Source organism: Globicephala melas, chromosome 11 (genome assembly GCF_963455315.2).
Source record: "Globicephala melas chromosome 11, mGloMel1.2, whole genome shotgun sequence".
NCBI lineage: Eukaryota > Metazoa > Chordata > Mammalia > Artiodactyla > Delphinidae > Globicephala > Globicephala melas.
The window spans coordinates 2,498,203-2,521,346 of record NC_083324.2 but is presented as its reverse complement, the minus strand read 5'-3'; the positions used below and the strand labels follow the sequence as shown (position 1 = coordinate 2,521,346).

General features: G+C 57.6%; 1 protein-coding gene across 8 annotated transcripts in view; it reads left to right on the top strand.

Moving 5' to 3' along the window:
* IQSEC1 (IQ motif and Sec7 domain ArfGEF 1) overlaps nt 1–23,144 on the top strand; it is a 330,236-nt gene that overhangs the window by 218,550 nt on the left and 88,542 nt on the right. Inside the window, exon 1 of one of the 8 annotated variants that reach the window (XM_060307275.1) lies at nt 22,387–22,452. The exons of the other annotated variants lie outside the window; for them this stretch is intronic. The gene's annotated coding sequence lies outside the window, so the exon portion shown is untranslated. Of the gene's footprint in view, nt 1–22,386; nt 22,453–23,144 lie in introns of those variants that run through there. 8 annotated transcript variants of the gene reach the window in all.

Below are 23,144 nucleotides of genomic sequence, written 5' to 3'. Positions count from 1 at the left end.
GGAGAGGGCACTCCCCCCCACCCCCACAACACCAATCCCAGCCCCACCCCCGGGTTGGCTGCAGCCTCAGCAGCTGCTGACAGAGTTCAGAGCCAGGAGCAGCGACCAATGGATCCTGTGTGATCTCAGACAAGGCTGGGCTCCACCTCTGTCGAGGGGTTGGGAAGGGCTTAGAGGCCCCACCTATTTGGATAACACCTTCCTTCGGGCATGTTTTTTACTTCAAGGGGAGGTTTTAGGAAGGATAAGGGATTGGAAGATTCCCTTCCCTCTTTCTTCCCGCCCTCATTACCTGGTATGTAAACTATATAAACTCTCCCTTGCTTCCTTCCTTCCTGCCTTCCTTCCTTCTTTCCTTCCCAGAATATTTGTGACCACTTAACATGAAATACCTACAATAAAATAAATAGTAAAACATCAGGATCAAGAAAAACACAATTTAGAACAGGGTATCATGACCTAGCAGAAAAAAAAAAATAGAATAGAGATATGCAGGGTCCTGAGGTCCTTTTGTTGAGATGAAAATTGCTGAGCTTCCTAGCAGCCAAAGGGAAAAGGGAAACCCAGACACCCAGGTCGCTCTCACGGTGATAAGAAGCTATCATTTCCAGGACCACAGTTGTCTCTGCTGCTGGGGGAGAGTGTTTGGGACCCTGGGCCTCATCCTGGGTAGATGGGTGGGTGAGAGGCATTGCAGGGACGGGCCTTGGGCCTGGCTTTAGGGAAACAGGGCAGACAGTAAGGGCTGAGGCTTTTTCTTGGGTGGGGATGCAGGCTGGCTGTAGGAAAGGAGAGGAAAGCTCACCCCTGGAGTGAGTCAGCAGCCGCTTGTTCCTCCTCAAACCCTGGGACAGACCTCCTCAGGCGGGTACCTTGGAGGCCAGGCCAAGCAGGGGGTGAGTCCCTGGGTGCCTTTCCCTGTAACCGCAGCAGGATTTTCCTGCGTCTTGTTCTCTCCTGCGGTTTCCGGGATTGGCACTCTGGAAGCCTCAAGGGTTGTTTACAGGATGCAGTGGGCCCAGGCCTGGGAGGCCCTGCCACGCTTTGCCAGGGGCTCACCAGCTCTGAGGATGAGCAGCCCAGCCTCGTGGAGCCCTGCAGGCTGGCCTCTCCAGGCCTTTCCTCATCCTCAGGGTGGGAGTAATGGCACAGCCACCCGAGGGCTTGTGGGGCTCGAGGTCAGTGCCCACTCAGTGTTTGTGGGCACTGCTGGCCGTACAGAAGCGACAGGCAGGCCTGCAGTGCAGGGCCAGTGTGCACACTGGCAGGGTGGCCGCCTGGCTGTCAATGACAGAGGACCGGCTTGGGGTGGGTGAGGGCACCGTAATTGGCCCTGGGTTCTCCCCAACCCCCCACTTAGAGCCCATAAGTACAGGGTGCTGTGTGGTCAGCAAGGAGGATGGTCCCAGTGTGGGATGCACGGGGTGGGCTCCAGGCTTCAGCACACACACCCTGCTCTGTGCACCCCCCACCCCACCCCTTGGAGGGCCCCCAAGAGGGCAAAGGCCACTCCCTGAGACAGACGGACAGACAGCTGGAGCAGGCCCTCGGCGGGATCCCAGCCCCCTTGGCTGCCGGAGGCGGGTGGGAGACCTGAGTCAGCAGGTCTGCGGCCCCAGGCGGGGCTAGCGGCAGCCACAGGGACAAATTGGAGGGTTGTGATCGGACAGCGCATAGTTTTCCACTTGCGTCTTCAGATTCCCCTCCGCGTGTGCCGGTCGCCCTGGCTGGGCCGCTCACGTCTGGAAAAGCGCGAGGTGAGTGGGGAGCAGGCCGCTGCTGGCTGGCCCTCCCTGGCCCTCTGCCCGGGGCCCCGGTGGCTGCAGCCAAGAAGCCGGTGGCAGGATCCCTGGGACTTGGCCTGAGGTCCCTGAGAGGGGACCCCTGGGCTCAGGGCGTCTCCTGGACAGATCTCCCGGGAGCTGGGCACACGGCGTCCCAGCCAGCAGCGGTAGGTTGTAAGATGTGCAGTCACGGGCCAGATGCTGAACTTCTCGGGCCCGTTTCCTCGCCTGTAGAGTGAGGGGAGCGGTGCCAGCCGGGCGGGCTTCTTGGGGAGATCCTAAGGGGGTTCTGTCAGCTCGGCACCACTGACGCCGTCCCCTGCCTTCCCTCCGAGTCGTCTGCGTCCTGAGGACTGTGATGGAGTGCGGGGGAGGTCAGGCTTGGCAGTCAGGCTGCCCAGAGTTTGGAAGCAGCTCAGCCCTTTCTACCACGGGAGTGACTTTTAGGGTGGTTCTGAAATTAACTGAGTCGATGCCTGCGGGCCTGCCTGCCTCTGGGGTCGGGCCGGAAAATCACTGGTGCACCTGGCATTATTTGGGGAACGAGAGGTTGCTGTGTGCCCCGGGGGCCAGAAGGGCATTTGAGCTGCCAGGGGGGCGGGGTGGCCCAGTTGGGATGCAGACCCTGCCCCCGGCCCCTCCCCCACTGTGGTGAATCGGGGAGGAGGGCAGGGGAGCAGCTGGCAGCCAAGCTCCGGGAGCTCCCAGGGAGCTTCCCGGCCAATTAGCCATCTGATGGCCCTCAGCAGGCAGCCTGCGTGCACTCGTCCTGGGGCGGGAAGCGCGCTGCCTCCCCGCCTGGCCAGCTCTCGGTCGCGGAGATCCTTTCCCACTTGGAGCTGGGACTTCTCTTCCTTTGATGCCACCCCCCACTCTGGGCTGGGGGTGCTGGCCCTGTGCTCAGGCCCCCGGCCCACCTCCGCCCCTGTCCTGACACAGCCTGCAGTGGCCGGGACTCCCAGTCGCCTCCTCACCTTCTCCTGTGGACACACGCCAGGCTCTCCTGGTCCCTCTCTTGGCACCAGAGCCGAGTGCGGCCAGGGCGGGAGATCCCAGGCAGGGCAGAGGAGCTGCCGCCTCCTTGCTCTGGGCGCTGCCCGAAGCTCATGTGGATTCTTCTGGCAGCTTCTCTCCCCTCTCATACGTGGGCCTCCCTGAGCCTCAGCCCTGCAGGCCTGCCCCCTGATCACGCGCTGCTCCGTCGCCTCTGTGCAGGCACGCTGCTTTCTCACATCCACCTGGGAGGGGCACCATCCCCAGGGCAGAGGAGGAGCCTGGGGCTCCGGGCCTAGCGTTATTAGTTCCCTCTCGGGGTCACTGGGGAGACCTTTCTTGGTGGGAGCGCGCTTGCCCTCAGAGAGCCGGGCAGGGGGGATGACGGGGGCCAAGCAACCCCAGCAGGCGTGGGAAAGGCTGACTGCCTACTGTGCGCCGCGCCCTGGGGTTCCGGCAGTGAGTACGTGGACGGCCAGGGTCTCACAGGGCTGAGGTTCGGACGGGAGACCAACAGGAAAACGAATAGATGAAGAGGTCTTCAGACAGGGATTCAGGGAAGAGGGTTAAACTGGGAGGCGTGATAGGACGAAGGGGCAGGAGGGGCCACGTGACCTGGGTGGTCCCGAAAGGCCGCTCCCAAGTGTCCTTCAGCTGACGAGTGGGTCCATCCGTGCAACGGGATGTTACGCAGCCGTGAAAAGGAGTGACGTGCTGGTGCACGCTATGACACGGACACACCTTGAGAACGCCAGCCTAAGCGACGTGAGCCAGTCAGGAAAGGCCGCAGAGTGTGTGGTTCCACTTACACAAACGTCCGCAAGAGGCAAGTCCACAGACACAGGAATAGACTAATGGTTGTCCAGGCTGGGCGGGGCCGAGAGGGACTGCTTAATGGATGTTTCTTTCTGGGATGATGAAAATATTCCAGACTTAGATGGTGGTGATGTTTGCACCACTCTAAATATACTGAAACCATTGAACTGCACACTTTATTTTTATATTTTTTATTTTTTTGGCTGTGCTGCAAGGCATGCGTGATCCTAGTTCCCCGACCAGGGATCAAACCCGTGCCGCCCACAGTGGAAGTGCGGAGCGCTAACCACCGGACCGCCAGGGAAGTCCCGTGAATTGCACACTTTAAATGGGTGAATTTTATGGAATGCAAATTGTATCTCGATGAACCTGTTTTAAAACAAGGCAAAGAAAAGAAAGGCCTGTGTGAGGGGGTGGCCTTGAGTTGAGCACGGCAGGAAGGAGTGAGCTTGTGCAGAGCTGGGGGAGAACTAACGTTCCAGCAGCGAGCACAGCAGGTGCAAAGACCCAGAGGCGTAACGTTAGAGACAAGGGTCAGGGAGAGAAGGAATGCGGTGTCCCCAGGGTCCAGGACCACATTCTTTTGAGGACTTGAGAGTTGACTGAGGTTGGAAGAGAGACAGGGCAGGGTTTGAAGCAGGATAATGACATGACGTGCTTTCTGTTTTAAAACAATCACGGCTGCGAGGAAATGAGACGGTGGAGGGGACAGGGTGTGGGCTGGCGGGGCTGGAGAGACCAGTCAGGAGAGAGATGACGACGGATACCCCAAGGAGACAGACTGGCAGAAGGTGGCAGTGATCGGTCCCACAGTGGGGAAGGCTTCCTGGAGGAGGGGCCTGGGCAGGGCCTCCAGGAATGGGGGATGGGCCGGACAGTGGCGGGGAGTGGCCAGGGACTCTCCAGGTGACCCCACTGGTGTGGGCACGGGGAGTTGAACGTGTGGAGACCCGCCCGGCCACAAGGAAGGCAGGCTGACCGCCCCACCCCTGCCATCCCCGGTCCCCTCTGGGCTGAAGCAGCTTTCAGAGTAAGTAGGGTAGTGTCCTCCAGGGCCACCTGTCACACGCCTTTGTCCTGCCTGCTCAGGCTGGCCCACAGTGAGAGTGTTAGCTCCGTGTGGCCAGAGACCCAGCCGGGCCGGCGCTCTGAACAAAGCAGCCTCGACGAAACTCGAGTGGCCCCGAAACGCGATCGGCCACGAGAGACCGGCCAGGCAGGAAGCTGTATTATTTATTGAGCAGAGCCCGTGGGGCGTGCCTGGTCCGGGGCCCCTTGGACGGGCCAGACCTTGAAAGAGCCCACTGGGCAGCGTCCGGGCCCTGTCGGGGGCGGGCGGGGGCCCCAGGGTGCCTGGGGCGTGGTTTCCTGGACGCCGGCTGAGCAGGGAGGAAGTCGGTCAGGCCCTGCGGGGGGAGGGCCCACAGCTGGTCCCGAGGGGCCACGGAGGCAGGCAGGGTGCTGGGGCTCCAGGAAGACTGCCGCCCTCTCCGTGGTGACACTGTGAGTACCCACCGCCTGCCCAGGAGCAGGGAGAGGGGCTCGGCCACCTGGGTGACCTGCGAGGGGCCGTCAGTGTTTGGGGCAGCGGCTGGGGTGAGGGTCTCTGGCGCGCTCGTTGGGGTTTTGGCTGTTTCTTGGAACTGTTTTCTGTGCCTTCTCACTGCCTGGATGGTGTGGCCCAGCTGGCCCAGGTGCCCCAGGTGTTTCCCCACAGCTGCCTGGAAGGGCGGCCACGGCTGCAGGAGGGAAGTCCGCTCGCTCCCCTGGGGGTTAGACCCACCCCCACGCCCTGGAGGGAGGACAGCCAGGGCCCCTCAGCCCACCCGGGCCGGCTGGTTCTGTGCCTGGGGCCCCACGACCCCCCCTCCCGCCCGAGAAAGAGGAACTCTGGCCCAGGCCCACTTCACAGCCAAGTGAACTGAGGCCCCAGAGGCCCCCAGAGCGTGGTCGGTGCATCCCCCCCACTCCCTCGCCCGAGGAGCCCGCACTTGGAGCCCAGGGAGACTGGGCCGAGGGCGCAGGAGGCTTCGCCGGGCTCTGGGAGCCGGGCTTCCTGTTTGTCAGTCCATCAGGGTCAGCTTTGTCCCGAGCGGACACTGCCTGGGCAGCTCTCCCCCCACTGGCCCCGCAGTGGCCCGGCGCGTGTCCCCTCGGCAGCCCCAGCCCCGCCGACAGCTTCACCTTCTTTCTGAAATGGTGCAGCACGGAGCCATGAGGCTTGGCAGATCCCGGGGCGGGAGGGACTCAGGGACAGTCCCGGTGGGTGGGCAGCTCTGTACACACAGAACGAGCAGCTCAGTGTGGCGCTGGTGCCGTCCCTCGGGAAGTCCCCTTTGGCGCGCAGGGGACCTGGGCCACCTGCCCCTCGGGGAGGTTCCCCGCTGTGTCCTGCTTCCCCCTCTAACCCTCACAGCAACTGGGAAGCAGAATGGCTGTCACCTCTGGTAACGTGAGGGCGTCCATGTGGCGTCCCCCGGCCGGCGTACATAGGGGAGCCGGGGTTTGAACCTGGAGCTACCCCCAGCCCCTCGGTGTATCATGCAGCCTCTGTCGGGGCAGGAAGTACAGGGGACAGGGGTCAGTGGATCCCATGACGACCCCATTGCTGGGTCTGTTTCTCCCTTTGCAGGGGTTGGACTCCAGTCCTGAGGAGGGTCTGCTGCCCCATGAGCCCCCAATAGCCGGGACTGGGGTGGAGGAGGCTTGGCTACAGGAGTGAGAGCTCCAAGGCTGCCCTCTGAGCTGGGGTCAGCGAAGGCTTCCCCTGACCCATCCATAAAGCTGCCTGATGGCCCAGAGGGCCAGGGGTCACGGAGGACCCCAGTGGTCAGACCGCTCAGAGCCCAGGGCTCCGGCCCCCAGCTCGGCATCTCCAGCAGTGAGCTGCTTCTGCTGGGCTCCAGGGCACAGCTGCGGAGCCTGGCCAGGTGGATGCACGCTGGTCCAGCCGGGCAAAGGCCACCCCGAGGGCATGCGGGACTCTGGGGCCGGCGCTTGTGCCGGTGCCTGGGACAAGCTGCTTTCACTCCCGAGGCCTCCTGTCCTCGCCTGTGCACAGGCCGTGGAGTCAGGAGCCAAGCACCCCACGACTCTGCCGTCTCAGCACCTTGCTTGTCCATAAGTTCAAGGATTCCACTTTTATTGAGCACCTACTGTGTGCCAAGCACTGTGTTGTCTGGGGATCCAAAGGGACAAACGAACCAGACAAAAAGTCAGGGGAGGGGGATGGATAGCAGGGAAGGGGCACCAGGGCAGACGTGATTTATTTTCATAGGTCCACGTGGCCTATTTGAAACAAAGCCAGCTAGTATACCAGATTGATGATTTCACAGTTATCAATGCTTAGGATGGAGCAAAGCTAAAAAATCAAGAAGTAGGTAGATGTGAAGTTGACTTGGAGAGCAGGTGGCGGGCAGAGAGGGCCCGCGTGGCGCAGGGTCGTGGGTGCCTGGAGCTCTGAGCGGAAGCGTGGCGAGTGGGGCTGAGCTCCGCGTCTGCAGCCGGGCTGTGAGGAGGGATGTAGGGCATCCCAGCCGCTCCCTCCCCTGAAACTTCTGGAAGTCCCCAGACCAAGTCCCAGTGGTAACGTGACCCTCCTCAACTTGGCTCTGCTAAGATCGGTCCTCATGCCCAACCATCCCTCCTCCTGACCCTCCGAGTGAGGGGGTCGCGGCTGTGTAGACATTAGGGTCTCATAACGCTGGGGGGTCCCGGCTCTGCACTCCTGCCTGTGGGGGCCAGGTCAGGCTCCGCTTGCTCGAGCATGAAAGGAGACTGCTTCGTGGTCACCAGATACATTCAGGTTTGATGGGTGTTCCTTCCCTGCCACACCTCGAAGAGCCCACATCCTCGGAGAGTTTCCCTCGGGCCTGGATACTTTCCAGGTGACCCTTTCCCCCGGGGCATGGCCTGGGTGGGACACGGAGTCCACGGAACCGCCTTGGGCCCATCTCCCAGAGGCCTGCTGGCCTCATCCTGTTTGGAGCCCCTCCCCTGGGCTTGGAGTGAGCTGGGGCTAGGCAGGACCCTCACCTACACCATCAGAGAGCCAGAGCAGCTCGGCCTTCAAGACCCCTGCCCAGAAGTGGGGCTACTGCCACGGCAGGAGGACCGGCCAGGCGTGGGCAGGGTGTGCCTGGATCTCCATGTGGCCCCCGAGCTGGGGCGGGGGTCTGCTGAGCACAGCATCTGCAGGCCGTCCGCCAGGTGAGGGAGGAAAGGAGGATCCGCACCGTGGCCTCCGCTCCGAGTCCCCCCCCCATGTGGGCCAGGCGAGCGTGAGGCATCCTCTGACCTTCACTGAGAGTCTGTGAAGGAGGAGTCGTTACCGCAGTCGATGGATGAGCAAACCGGTGCCCAGAAATCCCTATCAGCGTGACATCACCTGCTTCTAGGAAACAGGTGCGAGGGCTACGGCCCGGCAGAGCAGGGTCTCTGGGCCGCACCCAGAGTGCTGGGCCTGGACGCCGGGCTGTGGTCAGGCTGCTGACGCAGGCTGAGAGCTCAGACTTTGGTGTGAGTGTCACTCTGCTGCTTTCTTGGATATGTGACCTTGGGCGCTTCAGGTCACCTCGCCAAGCCTCATAGTAGACGACCTTCTAGTTGCAAGTGACAGAGAAATCCAAAACAAACAGGCTTATGCATTGAAGGGGCTCCTCTGGCTCATGGAACTGAAAAGTCTAGGGGTAACTAGCTTCAGGAATGGCTGGATCCAGGAGTTCAATTTATGTAATGGGTTTGGACTTTTCAACCCTCATGCTGCTTTCTCTCTACTGTCTTCATTTTGGCCTTCTCCACGTGGGTGCCTGGCATGTCGGGAGTGTTCCCCAGCCCTGCGATGGGCTGGCTGCAGGGCCAGGCTGTGGCGAGCCGCATGCTCTTTCTGTCCTGGGATGTTGACAGTGCCCTGGGGGAGATGGGACAGGAAAAGAGGAAGTTACGACACAGGCAGTCAGAGCTGAGCAGGGGTGAGCTCCAAGACCAGTGGGAGCCCAGAGGAAGAATGTCAGAGTTCACATCCGGTCAGGTTCCCCAAAGGCTTCCTGGAAGGGGTGGCAGCTCAGCTAGACTTTGAGGTCTTGGAGTTGGCCTGGGGAATGAGAAGTGAGGGAGCAGGTGCCCTGGGGTCCAGTCTGGGGCTCAGGTCAGCTCAGGATCCGCACACGGTGGGACTGACCTGGCTGTGCTGGGTTCTTGGAGCTCCTGCCCAGGCTCAGAGGTCAGGATGCCTGGGGGGTGGCGGTGAGGGAGCGACAGGGCCTGTGTTTGGGTGATAGATGGCCCGGCTTCTAGGCTGTGAGGACAAGAAAGAGAGCACTTAGTGAGCACCTACTGTGTGCCTGTAACTCTCCATCTGGCCTCGTTCTGGCCGCAACAGCCCCTGGAAGCTCCGCATCCCCTGTTTGCAGAGAATGAGCCGGGTGCTTGATGAGAACAAGCCTTTTCTAGATACGCCCGTCAATCGTATTTCCCTGCAAAGTTAGAAGGTGCGCTAACCCGCTGGCCGGGCTCAGCGGCCTCTGCTCTGCCATCAGGAGGCTGCAGGGCTGCCCCGTGGCAGGGTCGCGTGGGGAAGCCACCGTGTTCAGAGCGGTTGCGTGTTGAAACACCTTCCCAGAAGACTAACCACCAGGCCTCCCCTCACACTGGCAGCAAACACGGTAAATCTGAAACCTGATGCCTGCAAAACAGGGGCGCGTCAGAGCCAGAGGCCAGGGGTGAATTGTGAAGCCAGGGACCCCGACGCCGCAGTGGGTATGGACGGCCACCCGCTCTGGGCAGCCAGGAAACAAGCTTGGTTCTGAGCTTTAAGCGGCGAATTTTTAAACCCCTTCTAAACTGCTCCTCAAGTGTGTTCACGGGCGGCTGAGATAAGCCAGGGTGGGAGCAGGAAGATGGAGGGTCAGATCCCAGCTCCCCCTTCGGCTGCCGTGACCCCTCGGGCAGCCCCCTGTGCCTCTCTGAGCCTCAGTTTCCTCCTCTGCAAAATGAGGGTAGCATTTCACAAGGTGAGGATTAAATAACATTATACTTGGGCGTGTCCACGTGTAATGACATAGCAGTGGCTCCGTAAAGGTCAGTGATTACGTTGAGTAAAACTACTGTTCTCAGTTTGACTGTAACATTTTTTAAATTGTCGTTTTTGCAACCATGGATTTGAGACAAATGGGAAACTGTTTGGTTCCGGGTATATGCCCCCTGAGGGCAGGCACCAGGCCAGTGAGACCTGAAGGTCAGGAAATGCACTTGGTGAGTTAAGAGCAGATTTTGAATTTGTCAAATCCCAAGTCAATCCAGGGTGTTCTTCTCCTCAAAGATCCAGTGAGACAAAAGCAAAGCACTAGTGGCCTTTGCCCGAGGGATATAATCAAGCGTGGCAGCAGGCCAGAGCCGGGTGGCCGTGGCTCTTCGGGGGTAGGGGGGTAGCATTTAGGAGAGGTTTTCAGGGGAGCACAGGCACCTGTGCTGGGTCTGGAGTGGGCAGGTAGAGAGGGAGGAGATGGTGGGTGGATTCTGTAGGTCGAGTCCCCGTGTGTTTGGGGAGCAGCAGTCAGAGTTGGGTGGTGTTGGGTCTGGAAGGGATGAGGGCCAGATTGGGGCCAGAAAGCAAGGCAGGTGGGCCGGAGCCCGGGGTGCTGTGCTCTCTCTGTGGGCACAGAGGCGCCGTCGGGGCTTTTGAGCAGGGAGGTTAGATTAACCAGTGTTCTTTCGGCGGCAAGTGAGAAAAGCAAACAAACAAAAACCCAGACTGGCTGAAGCTGAGGCTGAATTCATTGCCTTCTACTTCTGAAGCAGACAGGGCTTTGGGTACAGTTTGATTCAGGAGCTCACACTATTTGTCAGAGACACTGGTGTCTTTTTCTCTTCTTTCCCGACTTCATTCCCAGGCAGTATCTCTGCTCGTGACGGGACTGACAGCTCCAGGTTTACAATAGTCTGACAGCTGATGATCCCAACAGAAACGGTTCCAACAAACTCCCAGTACAGGCTCGGGTCACATGCCCATCCCTGGACCAGTCACTTTGGTAAGGGGGCGGAATACTGTCAAGTTAGGGATCGAGTCCCTGGACACAAATTAGATAGACTAAGAGTGGAGGAGGGGGATCCCCCAGAGAAAAGTGGGGTGCCTTACTGGAAGTGAGCTGGGAGGCTGGGCAGGCACAGACATCCAGCCTCCCCGCCGTGATCTGATAAGACCCTCCAGGCGCTGTGCTCGGCGACTTGACCTGCACCATCCCTTCCTGTCAGCACCGTAGGCTAGGGTTTCTTATAATTCCCATTTTGCAGGTGAGAAAACCACGGCTTAGGGAGATAGTCACTTGCCCAAGTTCACATCATTAACAGATGTCCTCACACCTCAAATCATCCTGACCCCGAAGCCCAGGCTCTGAACCATTTGCTCCACTGCCTCCTGGTCATCAGACCTGCGTTTGAAGAAGATGCCTCAGGACCTCAGATGGAGGATGGATTGCAGGGGTGACCGGAGGCAGAGGATGGGCAGGAGGCTGGAGCCACGCAGGCAGAGAGGAGGGCAGCCCCGAGGGATACAGCTACGGGGCATCTCAGCCCCTTGGTCCCAAACCACTGCCAGCCCAGCTCTCCTGTGCTGTGTCCTGAAGTAGAGAAAATATACAGTAATATGTGAGTGTGTATGCACACACACACATATGTGTGTGTATTCATTATTGTGCCTCCTGGTTCCCGATTGGGGCGATCTTAGTAGGAGGGTGTGAGGTGTGAGGCTCTGGGGCTGGAGGCTGGCTTTGTGCTCCTGCTGTGGGCACAGGGGCACTTCCAGGGCAGTTTCCGGAGGAGGTGGTCAAAGGGAGGTGACCACCCACCTGGCATAGGGCCAGGGTGGGGAGTGGGCGGGATGGGGAAACAGCCGCTCCTCACTTCCCTTTTCAGCCCTAAGACTTCCCAGGAGAGAGTCCCACCCTCCTGATGACATCACACCAGGTCAGAGGTCATTCTGCCCACACCTTCCTTGCAAAAAGAGGAAACCGAGGCATTGGGAGCACAGCGTGTTCTGCCTCGCTGTCGCCACCTGGGGAAGTCTGGCGGCGTGAGTCCCAGCCCTAGATGGCCTGCTGCCTTGCTTTGTGACCTAGGGCAAGCCACAGAGCTGCTCGGGGCCTCAGTTATATCTGCAAAATGGACCTACTGTTACCTCACAGAGTGGGCAAATGAGAAAACCTTGAAAGGACTGGGTGCAGTGCCAGGCACCTCACAGGTGTCAGTGAATGCTGGCTGTGACGATTCCTTCCTTTGCATGGTCAGCTCAGAGGGACGAACAGCTATAGATCCCAGGAAGCTGGGCCCAAGCTCCAGCTCTGCCGTCCAGGCTGTATGGCCTTGGGCAAGTCACCTCATTTCTCTGGGCCTCAGTTGCTTTACCTGGGAAATGGCTTTTGCATCACCACCTCAGGGGTCACTGAGCGGACTGATGGAACACCCTGTCCACGGGATGGGATTTTCGGGGGCGTCTCTTTCCCACTGGGCGGTTGGACGTCCCCTCCCCGACGACTCCCCTTCCTGCCCTGGGAGGGGATCGAGTGAGTTACTCTATTGGTAAATCTTTCCGCTGAGCACCTGCAGTGTGCCAGGCACTGCCCGAGCGATGAGGAGGTCAGACCAGGATCCCTGGCGTCCCGTCTCCCAGGTGGCAGCTGGCCCCCAGCTGGTGCCGCCACTGCTCCGTCATCTGCTGGGCCAGTTACGGGAGAAGGGCCCCCGCGGAGCCTGCCTCTGGACGCTGCGTGGCTGCTGAAGGCGGAGTCCTTTGCTGACAGCTCCCGGGCCTCTTCTGGGGGTCCGCGTGCCCCCGTCCTCATTGCATCGGGCTGGGTCGGTATCCCCGCCCCCGGTGTGGCAGTGTCCTGCTGCCTTCCCCTGTGGCCCCAGTTGGGAGTTGGAGGAGTGTCTGCAGGGTGTCCCCTGACCGCAGCGTGGAGGCTTTTGGACCCAGAAGCCGGATGTGGAGGAGGGCAAGTACAGGCAGGGTGACTCAGACAAGCGCCTTTGCTCCTGAGTCTGTCTCCTCCCCTGTAAAAGGGGAGAAAGACACCCACCCACGGCAAGGGCTTTGTAACCTTCTCCCGTAAACGCCCCAGGAGAGGCTGGGCTGCAGGGCACTGCCGACCCAGAAGCCCTCTGCACTTCGGCCAGTTCAGGCCGATCAGAGCCCAGCTCGGTGCAGGGTGCAGGCGTCTCCCAAAGGCTGCCACCCTTAGCCCCGCTCAGGACTCTGTTCTGTTTAAAGGGCACATAAGTTCCCCTGGGGCCCGGGACACCGCTTGTGGGTCCCCCACCCCTCCAGGGAACGCTTTAGGTCCCTGGGTCTGCCTTCTGGGGCGTGGGCTGGGCCCTGAGCTGTGACCACCCCCCCACCACTGGGCAGCCACGCTAGTGATGGACATGCCATTTCCTGTTTCAGTTAGTGTTTGCTGTGTAACAAACCACCCCAAATGTCGTGGCTGCAACCGCAGTGTGTGACTGTGCCGGCTAGAACCCGGGCCGCCCTGCTGGTCCTCCTGGGCTCACCAGAAGGTGCCAGGTGGCCCCACTCACATGGCTGCAGTTGGTGCTGGGGCACCTCTGTTTTCTCTACCCCCCCGGCAGTTTGGCCCTCAGTGGGCAGCCAGCGGCCATGGCATCTGAGGGCAGCGTTCCAAGGGGGTGAAGGTGGAGCCTCAAGGCTCTTGAGGTGCAGCCTCGGAACTCAGACAACCATCCCTCCTGCCACATTCTGTTGTGCAATGAAAGTCCCGTGGCCAGGGGGAGGGGAGACGGACCCCACCTGTGGGAGGAGGGGACGAGTCCTAGAGCTGAGGGGCCTGGGTACCGGGATGCAGGGAATCTGTGGCCATATTTTGCAGTCACAGAGTATGCGTCATTAGGATTTTGCCAGCCTCTTACCTTACAAGGGTTGGGGTCAGGGGAGCTAGTTCTAAAATCATTGGATACAGAGCCAAAAATTACCCGGTAGAACTACCCTTGAAGACCCCTTACGTTGCCACGGCATGCAGAGCCCCTGGTTCGGCACCCACCCTGCAGGAAGCTCTGTGCCCACTGAGCGGGCGAGTCCCTGAAGCAGGCCAGATGCGGGGGTGAGGCTTGCCCAGGCATTCCAGGCTTTGCTGGGGCAGGGGGAACCCCAGATCCCAGCTGGGAGTGGAGGGGGTCCCAACCAGCCAGCTCACCTTCTGCGTCGGCTCCATTCTGTGTTTCCGTTAAGCCTCTAGAAGCTGCATTGCCCGGGACGGAGGCCGCTGGCCATAGATGGCTATTTAAATGTCAACTACTGAAAATAATTCAAATTTTAAAGAAGTCAGCTCCCCAGCTAGCCCCATTCCAAGTGCTCAGTGACCACATGGCTAAGAAGTGGAGGGCCAGGAGTCAACTGGCCCCAGCCAGCCCCCTTCACCCAGCCCTCACCTTCATGGTCACCCAGGCCTGGTGCTGGCCACTTGAGACTCAAAGTGACTCGGCCCCATCCCAGTAACTGCCCTCTAGAGGCTCCCGACCCGCTGGGAGCAGGCGGGCTGGGGAAACGCAGTGCCAGAGTGGGAACTGGGCAGCCAGGCCCCCGGAGACTTGCTGAGGTGGGAGCCCTAGGGCCTCCCCCTCGCCGCTCCAACCCTGTCCTCCCCGCCACGAAGCAGCGGCGTGGGGAGTTGGGATGGCTCCATGTGCACTTGCCAGCTTTTCTGGTAAAGGGAGGACGCCTTTTCATCTCCCCAAATCCCACACGTACCACCCCCCCGACCAGTGCACATAAGGGTTAGTATCCGTGGCTGAAAAATCACGGTGAGCCACTGAGAACCCATTTTACATGAATGTGAAGTCTGTGAATTTTATTCATCGCACAGCATCTGTTTTGGTTTGAAAGATGTTAATGTGTGAAGCATAGTATTTGGTCTACCAGCAGCGTATATGGAATGCAAGAACCCCTAAAATAATTCAGGGGCTCCCAGCCTGGGAATCGGTGGAATCTCCAGGAATGGGATGGGTAGCGCCCGGGCGGTGGAGGGGTGTGGGAGGGTACCTAGACATGGGATGAGCAGGGACACCCCCTGTGGGAGGTGTGTTCACAACTGCATCAGCGCCTTTTCTCCTTTGGGGGCCATGGATTTATTCTCAGGGGTACTCAAGTTCCACTCAGTAATATTTTTACGTGTGGATTCATTACAAGTTATTTTGTAACAATTTCAATCTTGAAGAAGGCCTGCAAGAATTTAAAAAAAAAGAATTCTCCCGTGTACCCTTCACCCACTTCATCATAAGTAACATTTCACCCGATTTCAGTCTCTCACAAAAACATTTTTTTCTCCCCGAACTATTTGAGAGGTCATCGCAAACATGCAACCTGGGACTTCCCTGATGGCGCAGTAATTGAGAGTCCACTTGCCGATGCAGGGGACGCAGGTTCGTGCCGCGGTCCAGAAAGATCCCACATGCCGTGGAGCGGCTGGGCCCGTGCGCCATGGCCGCTGAGCCTGCGCGTCCGGAGCCTATACTCAGCAACGGGAGAGGCCACAGCAGTGAGAGGCCCGCGTACTGCAAAAAAAACAAAAACAGAAAAACATGCAACCTAATGACTCTTACTCCTAAATAATACTTCAGCATGTTTCCTAAGAGCAAGGACACTCTCTTACATATCTGCGGTCCAATAGCCAAATTCATGAAACCTAACATGGTCACAGTACTAGGATCTAAAGTACAATTTAGGGACTTCCCTGGCGGTCCAGTGGTTAAGACACCGAGCTTCCAATGCGGGGGGTGGTGGTTCAATCCCTGATCAGGGAACTAAGATCCCACATGCCACAGGGTGTGTCCAAAAAGTAAAAACTAAATAAATAAAATACAATTTAGAGTTGCATTTCACCAGTTATCCCAATGATGTCCTTTATGTCAAGTTTTTCCCCAATCCAGAATCTTGCATTACATTTAGTCATCATGGGTTTTCATGAAGCTTTACCAAGGTTTACTTTGTATCATAAAATTCACTTGTGTTAAGTGTACAATTTAATGATGATTAGTATACTTACAGAGCTGTGTAATCGTCGCCATGATTTTAAATCATTTCAAATCATCTTGAAAAGAAATCTGTGTCTGTTTTCTATCACTCTTTTGTCCCACCCCAGCCCCCGACAGACACTAATCTACTTTCTGTCAATAAACTTGCCTTTCTGAGCATTTCATATAAATGGAATCATCTAGTAAATGACCTTTTGTGACTGGCTTCTTGCACTTAGCCTAATGTTTTCAAGGTTCAGGCATGCTGTAGCAGGTGTTAGAACTTCATTCCTTTTTTTTGCTGATTAAGACTCCCTCCGTTGTATAGATAGACCACATGTAGTTTATCTACTGTCCTCAGTTGATGGACATTTGGGTTGTTTCCCCAGTTGATGGACATTTAGGTTGTTTCCCCAGTTGATGGGTATCTGGGCTGTTTCTACTTTTTGGCTATTATGAATATACTGCTAGGGATATTCACTTACAAGTTTTTATGTGGACATGTGTTTTCATTTCTCTCGAGTAGATACCAAGGAGTGGAATTGCCAGGTCAGGTAGTAACTCTATGTTTAACTTTTTAAAAAACACACAACTGTTTTCCAAAGCGGCTGCGCCATTTTTTATTCCCACCAGCACTGTATGAGGCTTCCAGTTTCTCCAGACCACCTGGACGGCTCTCTAAAAACTGAGTTCTGCTGTCTGGTTTCTGTGGCTGCCTTTCCTATTCTGTTTTTGAACACGTGGTCTTCAAGGGACCCTCCAGTGTGGTCTCACTTAACTCTGGATTCATTGTTCCCTAAAGTGGGGTCTGATGAACGTTGCAAACTGTATTCTTAGGGGTCCACCAGTTCTTAAGTTTGAGAGACCCTTAATATAGAGCCATCTCTCAGACGGGAAAGTAGAGGCCCTTATAGAGAAAGTGATGAGTCCAAAGCCGTGCATCTGTGAGTGCCCACAAGCCAGCACGGAGGCCGCGTGGAGTAAATAGGAGCCACTTAGGAAGTCGTTCAGCACCCGCCCAGTTTTCTCACCTGTAAAATGGAGGGGGCGTCACCCATCTCTAGAAGCAGGAGCAATAGAGACAGTGTCGGTAGAGAGCCCAGCTCAGCTCCTGCCTGATGCAGAGTGGACACCACGTGTGCCCACCACCTGGCCTTGCACCCGGCCCCCTCCTCCGCAGCATCTCCTCTCCCCAGCAGAGCAGCCCCGAGGGCCGGCTCCCGGCTCCAGCTGTCCCTCCCCCTCACGCACCTCAGCTGTCCCCAGTGCTTAGCCACTTACTGGGCACGGCTCTGTCACAGGCCCTGTACTGATGCTGGCAAAACAGAGATGATTCCTACTCCATCCCCGCCCTCGGGGACTTTGGGCAATGAATAGTCTCATTAGCTGATGATTACAGGACAGCGTGGCAGTGGTTATTTTTACAATCAATAGCTAACAGTTATTGAATTTCTCCTATGTGCCTGGTCCTGTTCTAAGAACTGTGTCAGGATGTACAGGGCATTGTGCGAGCCAAGATGTCTAGAGGAGGTGACATTTTTGCAGCTGGATCTTAAGGGTGGGTTTGGACTTGAGCTAACAGGCAAAAAGCACTCTTCAGGAATTTTTACTAATTTGGTGGGTGAAAATAGTATCTCATTATTATGGTATGCGATTCTTTATCAGTAAGGTTATATATCTTTTTGTATGTTTATAAGCCATTTATATTTTTTCTTCTCTGAGCTACCTAGTTAAATCAGCTGGACACTTTTATTTTCATGGTTTTCTTATTGATTTGTTAGAACTCTTTGTATATTGATGAACCAAAGGGCATAGTATGTGCAAATACTCAGTGTTGTGGAACAGCATGGCGTACTCACAAGACATTAAGTGTAGCTTGACTTTGGGGGAAGCAGCTGAAGATGGGGGGGTGGGCAGGGAGGCAGAAACTAGTTCTGGTGCTGAACTGGGAGCTTAGACTTTATCCTCCAGGTCATGGGGAGCTTTAGAAGGGTTTTGAACAAGGAAGGGATGTGATTGAATCTGTATTTTTTTTAATATAAATTTATTTATTTTATTTATCTTTGGCTTCGTTGGGTCTTCGTTACTGTGCGCGGGCTTTCTCTAGTTGTGGCGAGCAGGGGCTACTCTTCGTTGTAGTGTGCGGGCTTCTCATCGTGGTGGCTTATTGCGGGGCACGGGCTCTAGGTGCACGGGCTTCGGTAGGTGTGCCACGAAGGCTCAGTAGTTGTGGCTCGCAGGCTCTAGAGCACAGGCCCAGTAGTTGTGGCGCCCGGGCTTAGTTGCTCCACGGCATGTGGGATCTTCCCAGACCAGGGCTCGAACCCGTGTCCCCTGCATTGGCAGGCGGTTCTTAACCACTGCGCCACCAGGGAAGCCCTGAAGCTGTATTTTTGAAAGTTGCTTTAAATAAGGGACAATGATGGGTGGAGGGATGGGCTAGGAGGATAAATTGAGGCCAGAAAGTGCAGAACCGTGAATGTCCCGCTGAAGAGCGTCAGTTTGGTTTGCTGGGCAATGGGGAACGTTCTGGGTAACGACAGGGGGTGGGGAGAGGAGAGGGGCAGGATCAAGGCCATGGCTGATCCCCGGTGGGGTAAGTGGTTCAGTCTCCCTGCAGGAGGCTTTGCCCCCACTGACGTCTCCTTCCCACATGGGTGCCCAGTGCTGGGTCGTCTCTTCCTGCTCCGAGGAACTGATCTCCAACCAGACAGACGGGACTGTTGCCAGGGCTGATCTGGAGAGGAAAGATGAACCAGGAGTTTCCAGGCAGGGCGCGGTGGGTGGGAGAAGGAAAAGGGAAGAGCATGGTGGCCAGCCTGGAGGGGCCTCAGAAGTCATGCATTCCATAGGCCAAGGAAGCTGACCCTCGGCTTCCGCTCCCACAGCGCAAGGCCGGGAAGCCCCACCTCCCGGCAGCATTCCACATCAGGTTGGCTCTTCCAGTGAGAAGGTTCTCGGTCTGGTCTGACGTCAGAGCTGCACGGAGCCTTGGCACTTGCCTTATCTCAGGCTTCCTGCCTGCTCGATTGAGGGGACCTCAAGGCTCAGAGGAAGACGATCCTCCCGCGGTCACACAGGGAGTGAGCCCCAGCCCGAGTCAGAGCAGGCCTCCCAACTACGCGTGCAGACTCAGAAATGATTCTTTTTAAAACATAATTTTTTTAAGCAGTAGTACATGCAGAGGGCACAAAAAATATTTAAATGGAACATTTCAGTGAAAAGCCATTCTCCTACCCACCCTGGCCCCCAATTCTCCACACCCTTCCCCAGGGCACCACTGTACCAGTTTCTTAAGCACCTTTGTCAGAGATAACACATCCACACACAAGCAGGTACCCTATACCCTGCTCTTTTTTTACATAAAAGGTAACACACCATACCCTGTACTGCACCTTGCTTTTTCCACTTACAAAAATACCTTGGAGATTGCTCCTTGTCCGTCATGTACAGAAGCTGCATCCTTTTTGACCGCCGCGTAGGTTTCCACCGGACGGATGTATCGTAACAGGCATCTGTCGAGCAATCCCTCTTTGGCGCACTTTAGGTAACAAGAAGACGCCAATAATTTTTATTCACTTTAAAGACAGTTGCTTAATTTTTTAAAGGCACATAAAGAAGATTTAATCAGCCCGTGAGCCTGTGCCTATGTCCAGATAATCCCTGGCGACTTTTTACAAATCAACTAACCCTCAGAAAAGTATCACATGAAAAGTAAGAGCTCCTCCCACACGCGTTGCACACACCCCACCGTCCTCCCAAAAGGCAGCCATGAATAGCAGGTACTGTTTGGGTATGTGGGTATCCTCTCGGAGAGAAGTAGGAGATTACAGTACGCATATATGTATAACCTTTTACAGTGTGCACAAGGGGATCACAACATACACAGTGTTCTGTCCCCTGCATTTTTTTTTTTTTCGCGGTACGCGGGCCTCTCACTGTTGTGGCCTCTCCCGTTGCGGAGCACAGGCTCTGGACGCGCAGGCTCGGCGGCCATGGCTCACGGGCCTAGCTGCTCCGCTATGGCATGTGGGATCTTCCTGGACCGGGGCACGAACCCGTGTCCCCTGCATCGGCAGGCGGACTGTCAACCACTGCGCCAGCAGGGAAGCCCTGTCCCCTGCATTTTTCAGCAGAAATGCCTCCTGGAGATACTCCCGTGAAGTCCCAGCCTGTGGGTGTGTTCGTGCCGGCTCACCCTCCCCCAGTGTTGGACACCAGAGGTGTCTCTCTTCTTAGTTTGCTGACTGACACAGAGTGCTGTGTGCACTGCCCTTGCGTCTTCATGCCAGCATGCTGGATGGCTTTGCCGGATCACCCTTCAAAAACAGGTCGCCCCATCTTGCACCTCACCCTCCAGTACTCTGGATGCGCTCATCTCCTCCCACCTTCAGTAGCGAAAGCATCATCATACTTGTTCTTTTCTGCCAGCTTGGTAGACACAGAAAATGACAAGCATGCTGTGTTTCAGTTTGTATTTCTTCAATATGCATTAATTACAAGTGAGATTGAGTATCTTTCCCTGAGCCGCTGTTTCTATCCTCTGCTCTTTTTTCTAATTGGTTAGTCATCTTTTTCCTATAGCTTTGAAAGAGTTTTTTACGTATCCGGGAAAGTAACTTTCATCTCATTTTCCTCAATTAACTTCTGTCATATGTGCTGCAGATATTCTCTTTAAGTTTACTCTTCGTCTTTTTTGACTTTGTGGTATGTTTTATTCCATTTAGAAGTTTTCGTTTCTATGTAGTTAAATTTACCAGTATTTTCCTCCATCGCTTCTGGGAATACAAATATTTATACAGTACATCTTACACAACCTTTTCACACATTATCACAGTCGATCCTCAGAGCAGCCTTTGAAAGGAGGCAAGGTGACGATTTTTATCATCAGGTCTATTTTACAGATGAATTCACATGAGGCTCAGAAAGGTGGTGGGACCTGCCCAGGCTGAACAGATTCTAAAACCCTTGCTCTTCCCAGGTCCCTCACCTGCCTTCCTGCCAGCCAGGTAACTCACTCCTGGCACTGACCACAAAAGGATGGAGTTTCTCTAGGAAAGCATTTTTAATTATTAAAACTACAAGAATCTTTCCTTCTTTTTTTTTTTAAGTTTTTGAAATTATAAAATTAGTTCGTAGTTTTTAAAAACATAATGTCCAATGATACAGGAGAGTGTAACACAGGGTTTCGGGGGTGGGCGGGGGCTCATGCCTCGCCCTGAAAGCCCATCCCCCAGGGGGACCACTGTCTTGTTTGCTGTGAGCACCAATGGTGAGGAAGACCCACTGGGAGCTGGACCGTTCCTTATCCGTCTCTGCCCATCACCAGTGCATTGTATATTCCAGGAGCAGCTCGGGTGCTCATAAATGCTGCAAGACGAGACTGAGGTGGTCAGGCACCCACCTTAGCTTACACTCTGCAGCCCCACAGACCTGTGTTCAAATCCCAGCTCAGCCACTTAGCCAGCCATGTGAGTGTGGGCAGTTGACTTACCTTTTTTGTGCTGCGCTGTCCTTGTCTCTGAAATTGGGATAATAGTTTACACCTCAAGTAAATGAAATTAACCTCATAAAGTGCTGAACAGAATGTCTACCACTCACCTCTGATCTGCCTGTTCCTTGGGGGGGTCCACTGCCTACTTCCACCTGGCCCCAATATCCAGGGTCATGACATTTCAGAGTGGAAAGTCAGGCTCCCTCCCCCCTCCAGAAGCCCAGAGAGGGGAAGTTCCTTGCCCAAGGTCAGAGCCCGCAGAGACTCCAGTCTCCTGACTCATTACATCACTCGCCAGGCTGGACCACTGCGGCCCGTCCCCCGGCCTCCTGTCTCGCCCCTTGTGGCCACCAGGGGGCGCGCCCTAACCCAGCCCAGACTGCGGCTGCCCTTGCTCCCACCTGGTGGGGGTCTCCCGGCTGCCCACGAAACGAAGAAGTGTCCTTAATCTGGTGTTCAGGGCTGTCAGAATCTCCCTACACACCGGGCAGCGCGCCTTCCTCGCTTGCTCGTACCTTGGGTACAGCCTTCCTGGAGTGCCCTCCCCCTTCCTGCCCCTTCCAGGCCAGGCCTTTCCTGCCTACTCCACTCCTTCCCCACGAACTGGCCCCTCTCCGAGGCCGTGCCGCCCCACCGAGGCCCGTCCCCTGCACTCAGTGGGTGCCGAGTCCATGTTTGCTGTAGGATAAGGGGCGGCGCCGGCAGGCCCGGACCCCCCTCCCCAAACTGCCAGGAGCGCGCGTCCTGGAGGGGACACAGAGCCCCACCACCGCGCTGTGCGATTCTGGCCGCTGCTTTCTGGGCCTCGGTCTTCTCATCTGAGAACTGGGGAGGCTTCGGGGAGGGGGCTGGGCATGGCCGGCGGGGACCGCAGTTCTCCGTGGGAGGGGCCTGCGGCTGCAGCTCCCAGGTGTTTACCTAGGGAGTCTCGGGGAGTCTGAGCGAAAGGCCGGGGCCCCAGCGCCCCTCCGCCGCGCTCGACTGTGCGGACCCCGCTCCCCGGCCTATCCCCTCGGCGGCCCCACCGACCCGGGCGCCCTCAACTGGCCGGGGTTCGGGTGACGTCGGCGGCCGGGGCGGCACCCGTCCCCGCGCCCACACCCCTGTCCGGGGAAACTGAGGCTGGGCGCGGAGAGGCCGCGCACGCCAAGGTCACTGCGCGGAGGCAGGCCGGCCGGCCGGCAGGCAGCGCTCGGGCTCGAGCTCGAGCTCGGGCTCCGGCTCCGGCTCGGGCTGGGGCTCCCGCGCGCCCGCCCCCCCGCGCCGTGCGCCCGCCCGCGCTCCTGCCCGCCGCGGGGACGGCGGGGACGGCGCGCGCTCGGAGGCTGCGGGCGGCCCCGCGAGGTAGGAGGCGGGCCGGCGGGGGACGCGCGCGGCAGCGGGCGGGGCGGCCAGGGCCGGGGGCCGGGGGCCAGGCCGGGGGTCGGCGGAGGCCGCGGTGCACCGACGCGCGAGCGGCTTTCGGGAACTGGGCGGGGGCGGCGGGTGGCTTTGCGGAGCCGGGCCCGGGACGAGGGCCGAGGCCGCAGTCGCGGGGACGCGGCGGGCCCCAGGGTTGCAGGGTCGGGCGCCCGCGGCGCCGGGCTCGGGGGGATGGGGCGGGGGCGGCGGCGCCGGGCTTTCGGAACCGGGACTCTGCGGTGTCGATCCCTGGGTCGCAGGAGATGGAGCCTCCGCGGCTCTGCGGATCGCTTCTCCAAAACCTTGCGGACATGGAAGGCGCGATCTGGGGGGAGGGGGGCTGAGGGTCTCTGTGTCTATACAGCTGGCTGCCTGGACTGGGAAACATGAACCCAGGTCGCGAGGGTCGCAGGGGGAAGCTGCACGCCCCCAGGACACACACTCTTTCCCTTTTCTCCCCCCTCCGCCATGCTCCCGCCTCTCCGCGGAGAAATCCTGCCGCGGGTCCAGGGTCCGGAGCCTGCGGGCGGGAGGTTGAGGCATCTCAGGAATTCGCTGTGAGCCAGTTAGACGCTCTTGGGGTGGGCTGGATGGCTGGCCCCGAATTCAGCCCTGCCCCGACCCCTTGCGTGACC